Consider the following 17,950-nt stretch of genomic DNA (forward strand, 5'->3'; position numbering starts at 1 on the left):
GCAGGGGGAGTCTGGGTTCTGGGGCCCTGAACCTCTAGCTGCTGACAGGCAAAACTCGTGACATGGATGGGTGATGCTGTGTGTGTGTTAAGGCACACCCTCACTCAACTGACACCAAGGTAGAAAGCAGGGCAGTTCAAACAATGTTGTCTTTTATGCAGCTTTTCCATGCCCACCTCAGAGCACTGGGATTGGAAGAGACCTCAGGAAAGGATGACAGTCGCCCGCCAGCTACACAATCAATAATGAGAGCAGTCCTTTCCCCCGCCCCACCCCCTTCCCCCCTCCCTCTCCTTACTTTAGTTTCTGTTTCCCTGCAGGCAAGCCCAGCTTGAGCTTCAAAACTCAAAACATTTCAAAATTTTCAAAACATTTCGACCTGCCTCGTTTCGTTTCAAGGCTGTTTCGAAGCTGTTTCATTTTGATTTTGCTGTTTCGAGCTGAAAAAGAATCGAAACTGCCGGTGAAATTTTGCATGGCCCTAGCAGCCACTGCTATGAAATAAAGATTGCTGCAACAAAAAACAAAGCTGCTGTATGCCAATATATATTGGGGATAAGACTATAGATCCAGAGGGATCTGATTTCACTGTTGTATGAATAGTATTTACTACACGTGTTAGGACAGGATATTCCAATTTTAGGGGGCTCCCACTACAAGGACAGAGACTAATAAAGATCTACTCTCTAGTAGTTGTTTTTTCCCTATACTTTAAAAAGAAAGGAAAAACATATGTCTTGGCTAAGAACCACCAACATCTGAGCACTGCACACTAGGGCCTATTCCAGCCTTCCAGGGATGAAAAATAAATAAAAGGGACAGGATCCATTATGCATATGAATTCTCCGTAGAATATATGAATCAGAGCATGCCTTGCAGAAATAATTTCTCAAGTTCTTGTTTTCCAAAGGCCTCTGCTTTTAGGTACAACTGTTCCAATCATCTTTTAGAAAATTGGCCAAAGGAAATAAAGTTTGGTACATTTGGGGGGCCTGCCATTACTAACAGCAGTTTGAAATCAGACAGGTTGCATGAGTTTGATAAAGTGCATCACACTGAGTGTATCATTACCAGTTTTGCCCCACATGTACTTCAGTAGCCACAAAGACCAGTGGAAGGGATTAGTCAATTGGAACTCATGTTACACAGAGCCCCAGTACTTTTCAAAGTTGTCAGAAAACTGAGTTTTTCTTACCAAGAAAGCCCAAATTAGAGTTCCATGTTGCCTGAGACAGATAACTCAGGACTTCACTCAGATAGTAAATGTTTTACTATCCATTAAAAGCAAGAGATAGAAAATAAGCAGGTCATGTTACATACGCAACTCCCATAGCTCTTATTTTGCAGCAGTAGCCCTGAAATACAAAGCATGAGGCAGATGATACAGCACTTCAAATTCCACTGAGTTAAAAGCATCCCTGTCAGTTACGGAAATGCAAGTCTCAAATTAAGCGAAAGTTTCTGTTTGCATTATTCAACTGAGATATCAAAACTTTAAAAAGTCACTCAACAGTTATTTTAGCAGCCACCTGACAATGGTGAGGCCTTCTACTGTTAGACTTTTGGAATGTGCATATTTTATGACTTCTGTGCTGGGTTACGAGGTGAAAGTCTTAGCAGCTGCAGCAGGAGCTAGGCTCCGCAGACTATAGATGTTTGTTTGTCTGGCTCGGGGTTTAGTCACCATGCAGCTGTGAACCCCTGCCAAAAGTGAAGTGGCTGGTTGGAGACATTTGTCTTTGTATTGTGGTAGCACTAGCAACTTCAGTCACAGATGGTGACTGAAATCAAATGACTACATGGTGGTACATACTGTACAAACACAGAGCAGATAGTTCCCGTGCCAAAGACTACAATCAGTCTCCTTTCTCACAGACTGATGTATGGATCAAAATAGATATATAGCTTTCTCCTAATGGATTCAATTCCTTGATTACTCAAAAACTGGTGGACCACTTCAGATGTCCACAATAATTCTCTAAAGGTAGGAATGGTTTTCCCTGATGCAAGTTAATTCTGCTGCCCACTACAGTACTGATTTATCAGTTCTCAATGTGTTTGAACAAAGTCTTGGAGGAACTTTTAGATTCATGCTAGGCTTTTCACTTCAGGAAGGCAGGGTAATTGTTCTAGCCCCCTTATCACTTTCAAAACTTGACCTTTCTCTTTCTTGTCCCCCAGCTTCCCGTCCATGTCCACATCCACATCCTAGCAGCTCTTTTTGTTTCTTTCCACACATGTTCTACTCTATCTTCTGCAAAGCAGCTCTTTTCTGCTGTCCACAAAAGATCATGTTATTCAGAAGCAACAGATGTTTACAGGGAGACCCTTTTGTTTTTTTACGAGAAAAGTGAAAATGGCTTTGTTTTATCTAAGAACACTCCACTTACTACATGACTGATATTTTGTATAACAAGCTCACACTCCTTGTCTTATAGGAACAGATTTAAACTAAACTCAGGGTCAAAGCAATTTCAGCTACACAGCTGAACTCATTTCCCAAATTTAACACTTAACGCTTTTCCATCAGTTTCCAGCATATGTGACTACAGTACTGGCTGAATTGTTCTGGTTGGGATCTCCCAAATGACAGCCGGCTTGAATATACAGTTGAATGTCTGTGTAAAATGGCTTTCTTCACTCCCTTTCCTACTTGCCCTCTATCCACTCAGAGCATCTCACCTGTATTAATGAGGGAGCCTTCTCTCCTAAATAGATATCATCTGCAAGAGCCTTAATTAGGCACCCCATCTCACTGAATCTTCAGCAGAGGTTGAAGTTGTTGGAAAGCCAGTTTTTGCTCTTGGACCTGCAATCCTTAAATGTAAGTGTTCAGGATAAAGGAATTATTGAACATGCAATGTCTTTATTCTGCTGCTTTGTTGCAATTTAGATGTTACTGCTTATCTGACAGTGTTTAATTTTGCAAAGCACTAGGGAATAGAGTTGGAATGAAAACTCCTATATAAGTAAAAGGGCATTGTCCTTTAGTAACTTGAACGCTCCCTCTTTGAGAGAGGGAATGGTTTGAGTTCATGGACTTCCAGGCCAGAGGGAATATTATGAGCCCTGTATAATATAAGGCACAGGATACTGCCTGGTGAATTTTGCATCAGGCTCACATGACTACTATCTTTACTTCTAGTCTGAATTTACTTTGCTTCAGCATCCAGCCATCAAAGCTCATCATGACTTTATCTGCTGTACTATATAGCACTCTACCCATCAGTTCTTGATAGGGCTAATAAGATCAGTATTACTGTGAGATCCAATTAGAAGCACATCTGAGACTCTGCCAGAGCCCATCCTATAATAACTTCTCTTGCCTGCTCTGTGCATCTCAGTGTATCAGGGAGAAAAAACAGAGCCCATAGGTGACGACAAGAACCAAATCTAAAATAAAAACAGACATGCTTAAAGCTGTCAGCTTTGACCTAAAACAGGAGAAAAATCTTTGCGAGAATGTCCTGTGAACTTCCACTTTAATTAGGAGATGGGCTTCCACAAGCAAACCTGAGCTGGGACCGTTCCCATCCTTTGTTACATTCTGCGAACTTAATGGCTTCTGGTAGGCAAGGTATTCAATAATCCTCCAACATGACAGATGTGCAGTGGAAATCTGCTTTTAAATTCACTGTATGGAAAGTAACTTGCTCTGAAAACCTCAGAGTAAATTTGCTTCATAAACTTCTCCGACCAGAACAATAAACCCATCATCGGAGTAAAAACAAATACTGAAAAATTTGCAGAATTTATATATTGTCTTCAATGAGATGATGAACTCATAACTCAACTTTCAGATTTTTCTCTTAAAAGCTTCTTAACTCTCGTGTAAAACCATTCTTTGAACAAGTCTTGATTTCTCAGCTAGCAGAAGTTAAGCCCAAGTTAAGAGAGAAGTTTCTAGAAACTTTTCATGCTGGAAGGTTGGTGCAAGCAGCAAATGAACCACAAAATTGTCAGACAGGGTGGATCCATGGACACAGGACAGATGACCAAGAGTCCCTGGCCCAGACAGTTTATAATCCATCATTTAAATATGACATACATCTTATAAAGTAAAAAACTGGGGTGCAGGGAAGAGACACAGAAATAAGCTCTTTCTAAGTCCTGTTAACATTTCCATAATTGTTTTTGAGCACAGAAACTCATTTCATTTTTTTTTTTTTTTTTGGTTTTAAATGAGAGGTCTTCTTCTTTCTGGTTAGTTTTCTGTTCTTTCCCATTAAAAGTATTATAGCAGTAGTGAGTATTAAGAGACAGAAGACACGTTTTGAAAAGAGTGCTTTTAGCAAGGATCTCCCACCTTAGAAATAACATGCAGATCATGGGTAAGATGCATCTTTTAGATGATGGTCCTATTCTTCAGAGGTTCAGGACAATAGCTGGTAGCAGTGAGGACATAGGTGGCCATGCCTAGTGAGTAAGGCCCATGTGAGACAGCAGGAGACAAGCCATAGTCAGGAACATCTGAGAGTCAGAACCAAGAACTAGTCAAAAGACACATATACGGGGACAGGGAACAAGTCAGGGAACAGAGTTAAGGCAAGGCACCCCACGTAGCCACTCACTCCAATATTCTTTGCCTCTGTTTCACCATCTGAAAAATGGGGATAAGGGCTAACTCATAGGCATGTTACCTCATGGAATTAAGAGTGTCTGAAATCTGCTTTGAGATCCTAGGATGAAAAATACTATTGAAGTGCGAAGAATTATTATTTGGCAGGAAGTAAATGAAACAAACATTATCTTTTCCTGAAGGGTATATAATTCTACTTTGCTTAAAGCCAAAATATCACTTAAAAAGAAAGGGCAAATCCATGACATAAACCTGGAAAGTGTTCCAAGTTTATAATTAGATAATAGTGTTACTGTTTTCTGGCTGTGAATTCCTCACACTCTTAGAAAATAGGGTTTTGCAAAAAAAGTTCTTAAGGATTGAAGGTTTTTCTTCTTCCAAAGAGAGAGAGACAGTGTGGAAATTGCTTTGACTTAAGGCTTTTAAAAGAGAGCAGTTACGTTCGGCAGTTTGGCTAAGATGATATCATAATTTTTCTGTTAGTATGGTCCTTTGAGACAATTTTTCGTATATTTTTGGTCTGGTTTCCAGTTGGCAGACAAGAAAGAGGAGGACTTGGATGAGACTGTTCTGCAGCATGAATTCCCACTGGTGGCTGAGATGAGAAGCCAGGCCCTGCTACTTTGTACCCTGGATGAGTGCCTCTGGTTGGGAGGGCTGGAGAATCGGTCTAAGGTATACGTGAGTTGAGGGGTGGGTGGGAAGAGCAGCTCTCTAGCTTGGGCAGCAAGATGACTGATAAAGAGCTGAGCAGTCACCTCTGTTCTACATAAGGTAGAGATGGATAGACTTGAACCAAGGTTTTCCTCCTCCTATGCCTACAGCCAAGCCACTTGGCTTGGGTGGGCTGAAGCTATTGGGACAGCTGTTTGGCTCTTTGGTTTTTATTCTAAGAGGCTGTGAAGAAAACAAACAGTAACCCAGGACTGGAGCAGTCTTACTCAGCCTCTGGGTATGGAGACCAGTTTCAAACTCAGAGCCTTAGCTGTAATAGGCTGGTACTCAGACTGCCAGGCTATCATTCAGAGACTGGAGGCCCACCTCCTGCACAGCTTCTTGGTGGGCTAGAGGCATTCCAGGGAAGTGAGCTCTGGCTTAAGCTCTATTTGGTACCAGTAGAATTTGGCTGCTCTGGGCTGCAACCCTCTGTGCCTTTCTGGCTGCCACCCCAGCTTAGATCCTCCCCTTACCTTGGTCTTCTGGAGTAGGCATGGGAAATAATACCGTCCCCCATGCCTGTGCCCAGGGAAGGGGGTAAGGACCATCCAAAAGCTGCTCTTTGTGCAAGTCCTTGCTATAGCAAAGACCTTGCAAGCCTAGTGGAACTAATGGACCCTGGCACTTAGTAGTTGTATTCGTATAGCATGCAGTAGGTAGCCCACACAGAGTTTTGGGCCATGGTTGAAGGCACCACAGCTAGGCATGGAAAGCTCACTGGTCAAAAATAGTCTTTGACCTATTAACATCTACAGTGGACCAGCCAATATTGGCTCATCCACAAAATGTCTAGGCACCACCCAGAAACACATTCTCTGTGTATGCTGACACCCTCCAGTTGCTGGGCATGTATTATTTTCCATATTCCACACTTCCAGTATGGTGGAATTACATTACAGAGACTCTGCATTTGGTTTTTGACGGGACTTCACAGCCTTTATTACACCCTCCTATGAGAGCAACCTGAAGTGGACAGCTTGAATTTGAAGCTAAGAACATTTTGGGTAGAGCACTTGAGAAAGAGGTGACTAGCTGGTAATAAGAAAGCTTAGAGTGGATCTTAATATTAGTTTGGTGCCTTCACGTGGTTCAATGTTATTGATACAGGTAGGAGAATATCATGGTCTGAATTCTTTTTTTTTATTGGCTCAGACCAGCCCTCAATATAAATAAATAAATATTGAAATTAAAACTATTTCCCAGCAAACTGCAGGGAAATGAGTTACTGTTTATCCTGATAGGGTTTGCAGCAGCACACTGAGTTCCACGGCCTGATACATAGCTGTATTTTAATATTAACTGCATAATGTCCATCACTTCATTGCAGCAGCACCTTCTTTGTGTAAGGGAAACTGGGCTTTTATGTCTGTGACAGGACACAGCATTTTCCTGTCATCACTCAGTGTCATGTTTTGCAGCAAGCACTGTTTATCCACCAGTAATAGAAGACAGTAAGTTCTCCTCTGCATACAGAATTATCTGTAAACAGACAGTAATGTTTTATCTTTAGAGGCATACAACAAAAAATGACGGTACAAGTGATTAGAATATAAAAAATGGAACAAGCCATCAGGCCTCATTTTTTCCCCAATACTCTTAAATAAACACGATCAAATGACATGCTAGGATTTGCTAGATTTATCTATCTTCCTTCCTAGCAGAGTCCATACAACTTTAATGGAGTCAATAATTGTTTGATGAATTACTGTTTGAAATGACAGAATTTCTGAAAAGCAGCATTTTTGTTTAATTTCCCAAACTGAAAGGCTGCTGGTTTGATATTAGAATGTTGATGCCAAAGTTATTTAAAGGATATAGGCCTTAATGTCATGTGGCACTGAGAAAATGTCTTCATTTGCTGAAATTAAACAAAGACAAAGGACTGTTTAGTATTTTAGTGACTACATCCAATAAACGTATTTTCATACTACTGCTGCAGAAACAAAACCTCATTTAAAAAGACTTAATTTTATTCTGGTCAACTAAGACAAATGAAGTATTCCCAGAAGTTTATTATCAGATGAACTATTTGAAGAAAGATGGGCCAAATGGGATGAAATGATACACCTACTGATATCACTTTCGCTGATGAAATATTTCTTACCTAAATGACTCATTCTTACACTGCTTCAGCAGTTCTGTACTCCCTTGCCTTTTGTATTTTGTGTAATCAATCTTCTGTTAAACTAATAGAAACAATCACTGTACAGACTTCATTGACTAGTAAAATATAGATATATGACTATCACAGCATGCTTTTTTTTATTATCTGGAACAGAGGGAGTTTCTTCCACACAGCAGGATAGTGGAAAGGATATTACCAAAAATATAAGTGATTGTGAACCTGATGATAGCCCATAAAATGACTCATCATCCAGCTGTGAGCTGTTTTGTTGACTTCAGTACACCTTGAATCATAGCCCAATGACTGAAAAATTAGCAAAAGTGGTGGGGGGAGGCATGAAGAAGAGGGCATCAAAACAGGTGGTGGTGAGAACCACATGGGACATTAACAACCATCTGGTCTCCTACCTATAGAAACATCTATGCAGCTACTTGACCAGGGTCACCTTGCAATATGGTGATGGGTACACATTGCACCCCTTGGGCTTCCTGGTCTGAATGCATCACCTCCCCCTGGTACCTCGGAGGTCTTCACCCAGACAGAGCCCAACCCAGCCTCCACACAAACAGAGCCCCTGACTCCAGGCTGCAGGGGCTGCCTGGTATGCCTGCTGATTACTGAGACATGGGGCATGAGCACTCCCACTTGTGGGATGTGCTCGCTGCTGGAGACTCTGGAGGGCTGGAGGAGTGAAATACAGGAGGAGGTGGATAGGTTGCATATCATCAGAGACCATGAGGCAGAGATTGATGTCTATGCTAGGCCCTGCATCTGGAGAAGGATGCCACAGAGACCAGGAAGAAGAGAAGACCTGACCATGATGCCCCATCCAATGGTGAGTGAAAAATGGTCAAGTCAGGACTGAAGCCACAGCGTGCATCTTGTGCCCCACCAATAACCCTCCATAACAGTTACACAGCTTTCTCACCATCAACTAATGTTGCATCTGTGCAGGATCAGCCGATCCCAGCAAGGAGGCAAGTAGGGTGATAGTCGTGGGAGATTCCCTGCTGCGGGACACAGAAGGAGCCATCTGCTGTCCAGACCCCCTTGCACAAGAGGTCTGCTGCCTTCCAGGAGCCAGGATAAGAGAGGTTACCAAGAAAGACCCTAAGCTGGTCCACCCTACTGACCACTATCCCATGCTCCTTGTCCATGTGGGCACCAACAACACAGCAAGAAGCAGCCCCAGGAAGATCATAAGAGACTACAAGAACATGGGGGTGAAGTTGAAAAGCCTAGGAGCACAGGTAGTTTTCACCTCAATCCTCCCAGTCAGAGGGCGGGGATCACATCGAGGAGGTAAATCGAAGGCTTAGGAGATGTTGTCATTGTGTGTTCTTTGGGTATCTCAACTATGGTACACAGTTCTACAACAGGGATGGTCTACATGCAAGGGATGGTATTCATCTCATGAACAGAGGAAAGAAGCTCTTCACTATGAGAGTCATCAACTTGTTGAGGAGAGCTTTAAACTAGGCAAGTCCAGGGGCTGGGGAGAAAGCTCCTCTGTGGTACACGAAGCCAGTAGCCACAACAATACACAGGAGGGCATTCAAGAAATGGACAACCAGATTGGTTCTGACCTCTTGTGACACAGGCAGTGTGTCAGAAAACCTGAGGCAACTAGGGAAGAGCTCAAGTGTCTTTATGGGAATTCCAGAAGCATGGGAAACAAACAGGAGGCACTGGCACTCCTCCTGGTTGATGAGGATTTCAATTTGGTTGGGTTAACAGAGACCTGGTGGGATGACACACACTATTGGACAGTCATTATTGAGGGCTATAAGCTTTACAGGAAGGAAAAAGTTGGGGAAAAGGGAGGTGGGAGGAGGTGTGGCCCTCTATGTGAAAGAGCAGTACCCCTCCCCACAGGTCATGTTTGACAGCAGAGAAGGGTCCCTTGAGACCCTATGGGTCAGGCTACAAGGAGGATCAGCAGAGGGAGACCTGATGGTGGGACTCTACTACAGGTCTCCTTCACAAGAAGAGGAGGGTGATCAGGCATTCTCCAGAGAACTAACTGAGGCAGCTAGCACAAGAGACATGATTTTTATGGGTGACTTTAACTACCCTGACAGCTGCTGGGAGAATCACTCGGCCACCCCTGGCAGGTCAGCCAACTTCTTGGTAATAGTAGATGACATGTTTCTGACACAGGTTATGGAAGGGCCTACCAAGGGTAAGGCCACCCCGGATCTAGTGCTGGCCAAAGGCAATGACATTGTAGGTGACCTAAGGATTGGTGGTATTCTGGGCAGATTTTGGCAAACTCTAGAGGCTAGTTGGAAAGGCCCTCTGCAACCAGCAACCAGATGACTTGGGAGTTCAGGAATGGTGAATCTTGCTTAAGGAGGCAATTCTAATGGCCCAAAAAGAGGCCATCCCCATGCAGACAAAAAATGGGAAAGGAACCAATAGATCTACTTGGCTTAACAGGAATACTAGAGAGCTTTTGAAAAAAGAAAAAAGAACCATATAAACAATGGAAGAATGACTCAGCAACCAGAGAGGAATACACCTGTATCGCTAGGGCCTGCAGGTATGAGACCAGAAAAGCCAAGGCAGGCATGGAGATCAATCTGGGAACTGGAATAAAATACAACAAAAAGCACTTCTACAGATACATAGGGATCAAGAAAAAGTCAGGCTCCACTGTGGGACCCCTAATGAATGCTCAGGGGCACAGTTGATGCCTGTGAAAAAATGAGCTCCTAAATATATACTTCACATTGGTATTCCTGAAATCAAACAGGGACTGTTCACTTGACCAGAGGCCCAGGGAACATGGGGAAGACAACAAACTACACGAAATCAGTCCTTAACAGGTGAGGGATCTCCTGCAGTACTTATATATCTTCAAGTCTGCTGGGCCTGACAACCTGCACCCAAGAGTCCAGAAAGAACTGGCTGAGCTAGTAGCAGTTCCACTTGCCAAGCTGTTTGAAGGGTTGTGGAACTCAGGAGTGGTCCCGGATGACTGGAAGAAGGACAATGTGGTGCCCATCTTCAAAAAAGGGAAGAGGGATAACCCTGCAGACTACAGGCCAGTCAGTCTGACCTCGGTCCTGGGTAAAATCTTTGAAAAATGTATTAAGGAAGCCATTATTTGCAAGCTGGAAATGGGTGGGGTGTTAAGAAGCAGTCAGCACAGTTTTGTCAAGGGTAGATCATGCCTGACACATCTTGTGGCCTTGTACGACCACGTGTAGCAGGAACTGAACTAATGTAGCTGATGTTAACATAAAATGTAATAATTATGAAATGTAACCATATTAGTCTTTTCCTGTAAGCAACTCCATTTTGTATCATTCTGCTTGACATAAGTAAATGAACTCTGCATAGCCTTTATGTACAAGTGTGTGTAAAAGGGTGAATGGTGAGAAAATGGCGTAGAGACAGGAGAAGAAGTTTTAACTGTTTATGTAAGCAACAAGGCACCAAATGTACGTTACCAGTCAGTAAACTAATTAATGAATGGCTAAAAAATCCCTTTGAGGCCAAGACATAACAGGAGATAACAAGGAGGAGAAAGGCACACATCCTGCCAAATGGGCAGCAAGGACACTCCAGGGCTGAGATAAGAAGAGGACGAATGAGAAACGACCGCAACAACAGAAGCTGGATATGGAAAAAAACCCAAAACACTAGAACAAAGGATGCCAATCCCTATAAAAGAAGACTTAAAAAATACTGCTGTTTCATCGGAGCACACAGGCATCTGTTCACCCCGCTCCAAGCTGCTGTCTCCAAGCTGCTGACTCCAAGATCTTTCTCCAGCTGCTATTTTCTAACATCATCACCTACTCAATAAGCTGGGGTTGGCCACGCCATGCTGATATTGAGCAACTGTTGATGGTAACTGTATCTGATGTATGTGCACAGATAGAATGAGTGTATTGTGTATATGTGTGTCTGTGTGTAATGATGTGCATAATAATTTGTGTGTGTTTGCATGAATGGTGTTTCAAACTTCCATGTCTAATTGATGTCATCAATAAATGTGGCATTTTTCCTTATCCCTCTTTATAAGATCTTGCTCGTGATTTAAGCAATTGGCATTTCTGTAACACAGGTAACTAGTCATGTGGATGAGGGACATGAGGTGGACATGATTTACTTAGACTTCACTAAAGCCTTTGATTCTTTTTCCCATGGGATTCTCTCAAACAAACTCCAGGGTGCTGGACGTGACCAGTTTATAGTGACGTGGGTGGACAATTGCTCAACGACTGCTCCAAGGGGGTAGTAATTGATGGGATGGCCTCATCCTGGAGGGCTGTCTCCAGTGGTGTCCCCCAGGGATTGGTGCTTGGACCCATGCTGTTTAATATATTCATTAACAACTTCAATGAGGGGGTGGAAAGCTCAATTAAGTTTGTGGATGATACCAACCTGCGGGGAAACACAGGCACACTGGAGGATAGGGTTAGGATCCAGAATGACCTTGACAGACTGGACTCATGGGCAAAATGGAATCAGATGAGGTTTAATAGGGATAAGTGTAAAGTCCTTCATCTGGGTAGGACTTTACCTCACCACAACTACATGATGGGTGGTGGTCCACTGGCTGGCACAGCATCTGAACAAGACCTGGGGGTTATGACTGACTGGAAGATGAATATGAGCCAACAGTGCAATGAGGTCAACAGGAAAGCAAATAGAACTCTAGTGTGCATCAGCTGTTGTGTGTCCAATAGATCCAGGGAAGTGCTCCTCCCTCTCTATTTGGCACTGGTGTGGCCCCAGTTGGAGTACTGTGTCCAAGTTTGGGCACCGCACTTCAAGAAGGACATGGATAAGCTTGAGAGGGTACAAAGAAGGGCCACTCGCGTGGTCAAGGGCATGGAGGATAGGCCCTGTGAGGACAGACTTGGAGAACTGGGCCTGTTCAGTCTGACTAAAAGAAGACTGAGAGGTGACTTGATAGCCAACTACAAGTACATCAGGGGTGAACACCAAGATCTAGATGAGCAACTCTTCAGGAAAGCACCTCAAGGAAGGAAAAGGGCCAGTGGACATAAGCTTATAGAGGGTAAATTCAGGCTAGATATAAGAGAACTACTTCTCTGTAAAGGTTGCCAGATCTGGAACACACTCCCAACAGGGGTGGTGTAGTAGCCATCCTTGGAAGTGTTTAAGAGGAGGCAGGACAGGCACCCTGTTGAGTTTGTTTGAGCCCAATAACTTCCTGCCCATGACAGGGGATGAGACTTGATGATTTTATGGGTCCCTTCCTGTTCTACAATTCCATTATTCTGTATTTTTTAAGGACTTTGAAAATGCCTAATTTAACCCCTGTCTTCCCCCTAGCCCAACTGTAATCCCAGTTGTGTGTTCTCTGGCATTTGTCACAAGGTTGGGCCAATGCTTTACTAATAAACCTTCAATAAAACAGTGCATTTTCAAGTTTTTAAGGATTATCTTAAATTATTATTTTTTAAATCAGCTGCATAAATCAGGTATTAAATTACCCTATTAATCCATCTGTGTGTGGATGATAAAGTGACTAATCCTACGTGTTTAAATAATTTGGTGTTTTGGTTGTGAATTTCAGATATACAACTCCAGATGGACAGACAGAGTTTCTCAGGGGGTTGTGACCTAACTCCCTAGATGCCTCCAGGGAATAGTAGGTGCTTCTTGGGGAGTTCTTTGCTCAATATCCCCCTCTAGACTGCTAATTTTAAACCTGTGATCTCAACCCTCTTTCTTATTCTCTTTCTGTTGTCTAAAGTAGTCAGCTGTAACCCTGAAATCAACCTGGCTGGTTCCAGCTCCTCCTTCAAGGAACTGACCTAGCACCTGATCTGCACTTCCTTCTTGCAAGCAGCCCTTCTCTTGTGTGCATTGCCCAACCTTTTCTCCTGCTTCTACCCTGCCTGGCTTCCTGGCTTCCACACTCCAGTATCTGATCTTGCTGGTCTTTCAGCTTGGTGACGTTGGCTTACCTGCTGATTTCCAGTCTGGCTGTACACCTGAAGCTTAATGTCCTGGCCCTTGATATTGGTGTGGTGTCTTGGGCTTACCTTTTGCTACTGCTTGTTGACTTGTTGTCCTGGCTACTGACCTCTGACTAATCCTGCAATAACACAAGTCCATAAGTGGCTTCCACTGATGTTTTTTCTTTTTAATATTTCAGGGCTAGAACAGTCAGAAGAGGCAGAGGCCAGTGGAGCAGCAAGGATGATGTGCCTCTGCATGGTTGCAGCACTGTCCCACAATAAGGGAGATCCAGTTTTGATGTTCCCTTCAGAATGGAGGGATCTGAGCCCACCTCACTGCCTGCCATGTAGGACACAGTGTTCTGGGAAGTGATGTGTTCTCATCCTTTCCTGCTGACTCTATTTCAGAGCTATACAGGGACAATGATTCTCTGTCCTACTGATTAGGGCAGGGATTTTCAATCCTTTTTTTAACAAGTGTACCCCTTCTCTCAAAGTGTCAGCCCATGTACCCCATTATATTTTCTCTTGTTTTTAAGGGGCAGGAAGGGGGAAGATTGATGTCCCTGCAGTGAGGAAGGGAGTGGGTCTGGGGCTGGGGCTGGGGCTCCACAGCTGAGGCGGAGCATGGCATGGAGCTGTGAGCATCTCATCCGGGGTGGGGGGGGATGACTCCTGCCACTGCACACACCTCAGGATGGCATGTGGGGCACATGCCCCCAGATCTGTGTGAAGGGCAGGATGCACTGGCCCAGCAGTGGGGGAGGGAGTGGGACGGGGGCAGGGGCAGGGGCAGAGGCAGGAGCAGGGACTGCCTAGCCAGGGCGAGGAGAGGGACAGTTGTGTAGGGGGTAGCCCTCGCCACTACAGGCACCCTTGGGAGGGCATGGGGGGCATGTGCTCCTGGATCTATATTCAGGGCAGGGTGAGCTGCCACTGTGGGCTGGGGACAGTACTCGGCTCTTCCAGGAGGTGGGGAGGCTGGGTCGGGCTGCACTTGGGGAGGGTGGCAGTAGTGCTGCGAGAGGGGGCCGGGGGGCTACAGCAAATTCTGGAGTGGCTGCAGCCCCTCCCATAGCCCCCTCCCAGTGCCACCACCACCCCCCATCTGAAGCGCAGCCTGGCCCAGCACCTACCAGGAACAGCCCAGTGCAGCCCTGCCCCCAGCCTGCAGCAGCAGCTCACCCTGCCCTGTGCACAGATCCAGGGGTGAATGCCCCCCGGTGCCTCCTTGGGTGCATACAGCTGCAGGAGACACCTCACAACCCCTGGATGAGCCGCTCATGGCTCCATCCCACGCCCCACCACAGGTGTGCAGCTCCAGCACCAGCCCCACTCCCTTCCTCACCATGGATGCTTCTCTCAAGGCCGCAAGCAGTTCATCAGGGGGGATGAGGGGAGACTCCATCCACTGCTCATACCCTGGGAAGGCATAGGGGGTGTGTGACCCCAGATCTGCGTGCGGGGCAGGGTGGGCTGCTGCTGCAAGTTGGGGCTGGTGCCAATGCCAGGCTGTTCCTGGTGGGGGTGTTGGGGCAGGTGGAGGCGGTGCTGGGAGGATGGGTTGTGGGGGCTATGGTGAATTCTGGAGTGGCTAGAGTCCCTCTCATAGCTCCCTCCCAGCACCACCGCCACCTGCCCCGAGCACAGCCTGGCCCAGCCCCTGCCAGGAAGAGCCTGGCACAGATCCAGTCCCAGCCTGCAGTGGCAGCCCGCCCTGTTCCATGTGCAGTTCCAGGGGCACCCCCCCCATGCCCTCCCTCAGGGTGTGCGCAGCAGCGGGATCCACCCCCATGCAGCTCAGTCTGGAGCCCCACCCCAGCTGGGCAGCCCCTGTCTATGCCCTAGCCCTACTCCCCCCCCACTGCTGGGGCCTCGATCTGATCGCCACCCCCTCCCAGCCCCTTCCCTCACAACACACTTACCAGACAGACCTGGATGCTCTCCTGGCCACCTGCATGCTGCGCTATGGCTGTGCACACGTGCATGTCATGTATCAGCCACTTTAGTTCTGCGTACCACCCGTGATCTTTTCAAGTACCCCTAGGGGTACACGTAACCCTGGTTGACAACCACTGGATATTGGGACACACCCAAGAAGTGGGATCCCTGGGTTATTGTCCCTGATCAAGTGAGGGCATGTTTGTATAAGGCGTAATTTGTGTCCAGAGTACCTTCACTGACACAAAAGGCCTCTAGCCTAATGACTGGGCACTTCTGTGGCAAGTGGGAGATGTGGGTTTGCCCCCTGAAAGCCAAGGATGGAACCTGAAGCCAGGTCCCTTGCTTCCTGGCTGACTGCTAACTAAAATCATAGAACACCTCTTTTTCCTGCTTTGTGAATCTAGACTTTCTTTTTCCTTCATTTTGTAAGTATCTGAAATAAAATATTTCATCCAGGATTGAAAGAAACTCTTGTGATGAATGAAATAACAACATGTTTTATCTAGCCCTAATGCTTTTTGCTAGTTCTCAGGGATCTGCACTGGTGACTGAATTTATATTTTAGAAGTTTGGCCTGTTAACTTTGTGCTTACAAGGGGAAACGTCAACATATTTCTTCCTTTCCCCAGCTGAGCCAAGAAGTACAAGCAGACAGACAAAAATACCATGGCCATTATAAAACAGCAACTCAAACAGTTTATCTCCCTGATCTAAACCAGAGATTTTTATTTTGGAATCTCTGGGCCAAGTTTCAGCTTTGGTTATATATGTATTCAACTCCCTTTGACTTCAGAACGTAGCTCTTTGAGGTAGAATAAGCAGGCGTGGTCTGTGCTCTTTCTCTGGTTTTGCTCCTTTTTTCTCATCTGTAAAATCTCTTCCTGAGGACAAAAGCCCATTAGACATATAGGATTTAAAACACTTCACATTAACATCTCTTTCATACTGGAGCTGCTGGAAAACAAGATAGCATCTCTCAGACATGAGAGAGGAGTCTAGTTTTAAAGGGACTCTGTCTGTTCACAGGTTTTTGTAGTCCAAAGATTTCAGCACTGAGCTTATTCATGGAACCATTAAGTCAGGAGTGGACAGAATACAGCCCGCCAGCCAGATCTGGCCCACCAGGCCATTCTATGTGGCCTGCAGGGCCCCTAAAAAATTTAGAAACTTAATATTTATCTGCCACTGTAGCCTTTCAAAACTGACAAATCCAGGGGCAGTAGGACCCAGGAGGAGCCTCAGTAGGAGTGAACAGTCCAGCCCCACCCACCCCTAGCCATTTCACTCTCTTCCTGCCTCCGCACTGCTCCAGCACCATGTGGCTGCTGGCTGCATTGCTGGACTGGGGAGCACAGGTAGTATGTGTATGCACACATGCATGTGTGTATGTATGCAGGCAGGAAGGGACAGTGTATGTGGGGGTCAGGCAGGGACAGTGTGCGTGTGCGTGTGTGTGTATACAGGCAGGGACAGTGTGTGAGCGCAGGCAGGTAGGGGCATAGTGTGTGCGCCCCCCCACACTGCCATACATGCAGACCTCTCACATCCCCTCACACACCCCAGGCACCCAGGCACACACAAACCACATACTCACCCACACTCCACATACCCACACACCCATAGCCCCCCACAAGCCTACACCCACCCCTCCCCACAATATACAAGAGTAAGACTTCATTTTCAGGTATTGTGTAATCACCTCTATGTACACTACACAAACACATGTAAATCAGGACAAAAATATTTTTTGAAACCAAATTAATGAATGCTGTCAATGTTCACTTTTTAGAATATAATTTGGTATGTTTCTGTTCCGAGATGGCAAAACCTCTTGCTGAAAGGAGTACTTTCAGGGACAAGGGGAGGGACTTCTGGTGGCAAAGGTCAAGGGTTAGGGAGTGGAACTTCCAGTCACAAGATGGCGACCAGGGCAGTGCATCTGTCAAGGGGCAGGGCTACCAATGCAGTCCTCAACAGCTTGCCAAAACTCGGTAAGTGCCCCTCCACCTGGAATAATTGCCTGCCCCTGCGTTCAGTGAAATTGAATAGGAGTAGACCAGTCAGCTTCTACTGGAGTGGCAGTCAAGTTCATGCCCCAGCTGAAGGAGCTGCAGAAGGATAACAAGCAATGTCAGTTGTGACAAGCAAATTAGGACTTTAAAATGCCTTTCCTTTTCAGGTGCTCTTTGTCATTCAGGATGGGAATTTAAAGCCTTATTTCCCATCCTTGTTTCCCTAGTGCTTGCATACACGCCATTGATTTCAATGACTACACTGCTGTGAAATGGGAATTAATGTAGAACGGAATCAGGTCCAAGAAGATCCCCCATGTGTCCAAGTCTCATAATGATTAATCCATTTCATTTGAATCTGTACGAGCCCTATGACCCTCCCCTCCCCCCCCACGCCCCGAGCCCTCCCACGGGTGCCCCGCCTGGGCCAGCTCCGGCCCTTTAAGAAAGAAAACAAATGAGAAAACCCCCACACTCACTGCTTCTTCCAGTGGGGGGGGGGGGGATCCCCACTGCCCCCTGCTACCCCACACCATGTGGGGGGCTCTCCACAAGCCCCCCAAAGCCCCGAGGCCACTGCAGGAGTGGTGAGTCCCAGGAGTTTTCTCCTTTTTTTTTTCTTAAAGGA

The 17,950-nt window shown here is 45.7% G+C and overlaps 1 long non-coding RNA gene across 1 annotated transcript in view; it reads left to right on the plus strand.

The window, feature by feature from the left end:
* The window catches only part of LOC109293603, a 259,205-nt gene extending 245,263 nt beyond the window's left edge, over positions 1–13,942 (plus strand). Inside the window, exons 3-4 of the long non-coding RNA XR_002096340.1 lie at positions 12,979–13,053; positions 13,564–13,942. This is a non-coding gene — a long non-coding RNA (uncharacterized LOC109293603). The remainder of the gene's footprint in view (positions 1–12,978; positions 13,054–13,563) is intronic.
* Positions 13,943–17,950: the final 4,008 nt, after the last annotated feature.

Source organism: Gavialis gangeticus, unplaced genomic scaffold, assembly GCF_001723915.1.
Source record: "Gavialis gangeticus isolate Ggan-Ray unplaced genomic scaffold, GavGan_comp1, whole genome shotgun sequence".
Taxonomy (NCBI): Eukaryota; Metazoa; Chordata; order Crocodylia; family Gavialidae; genus Gavialis; species Gavialis gangeticus.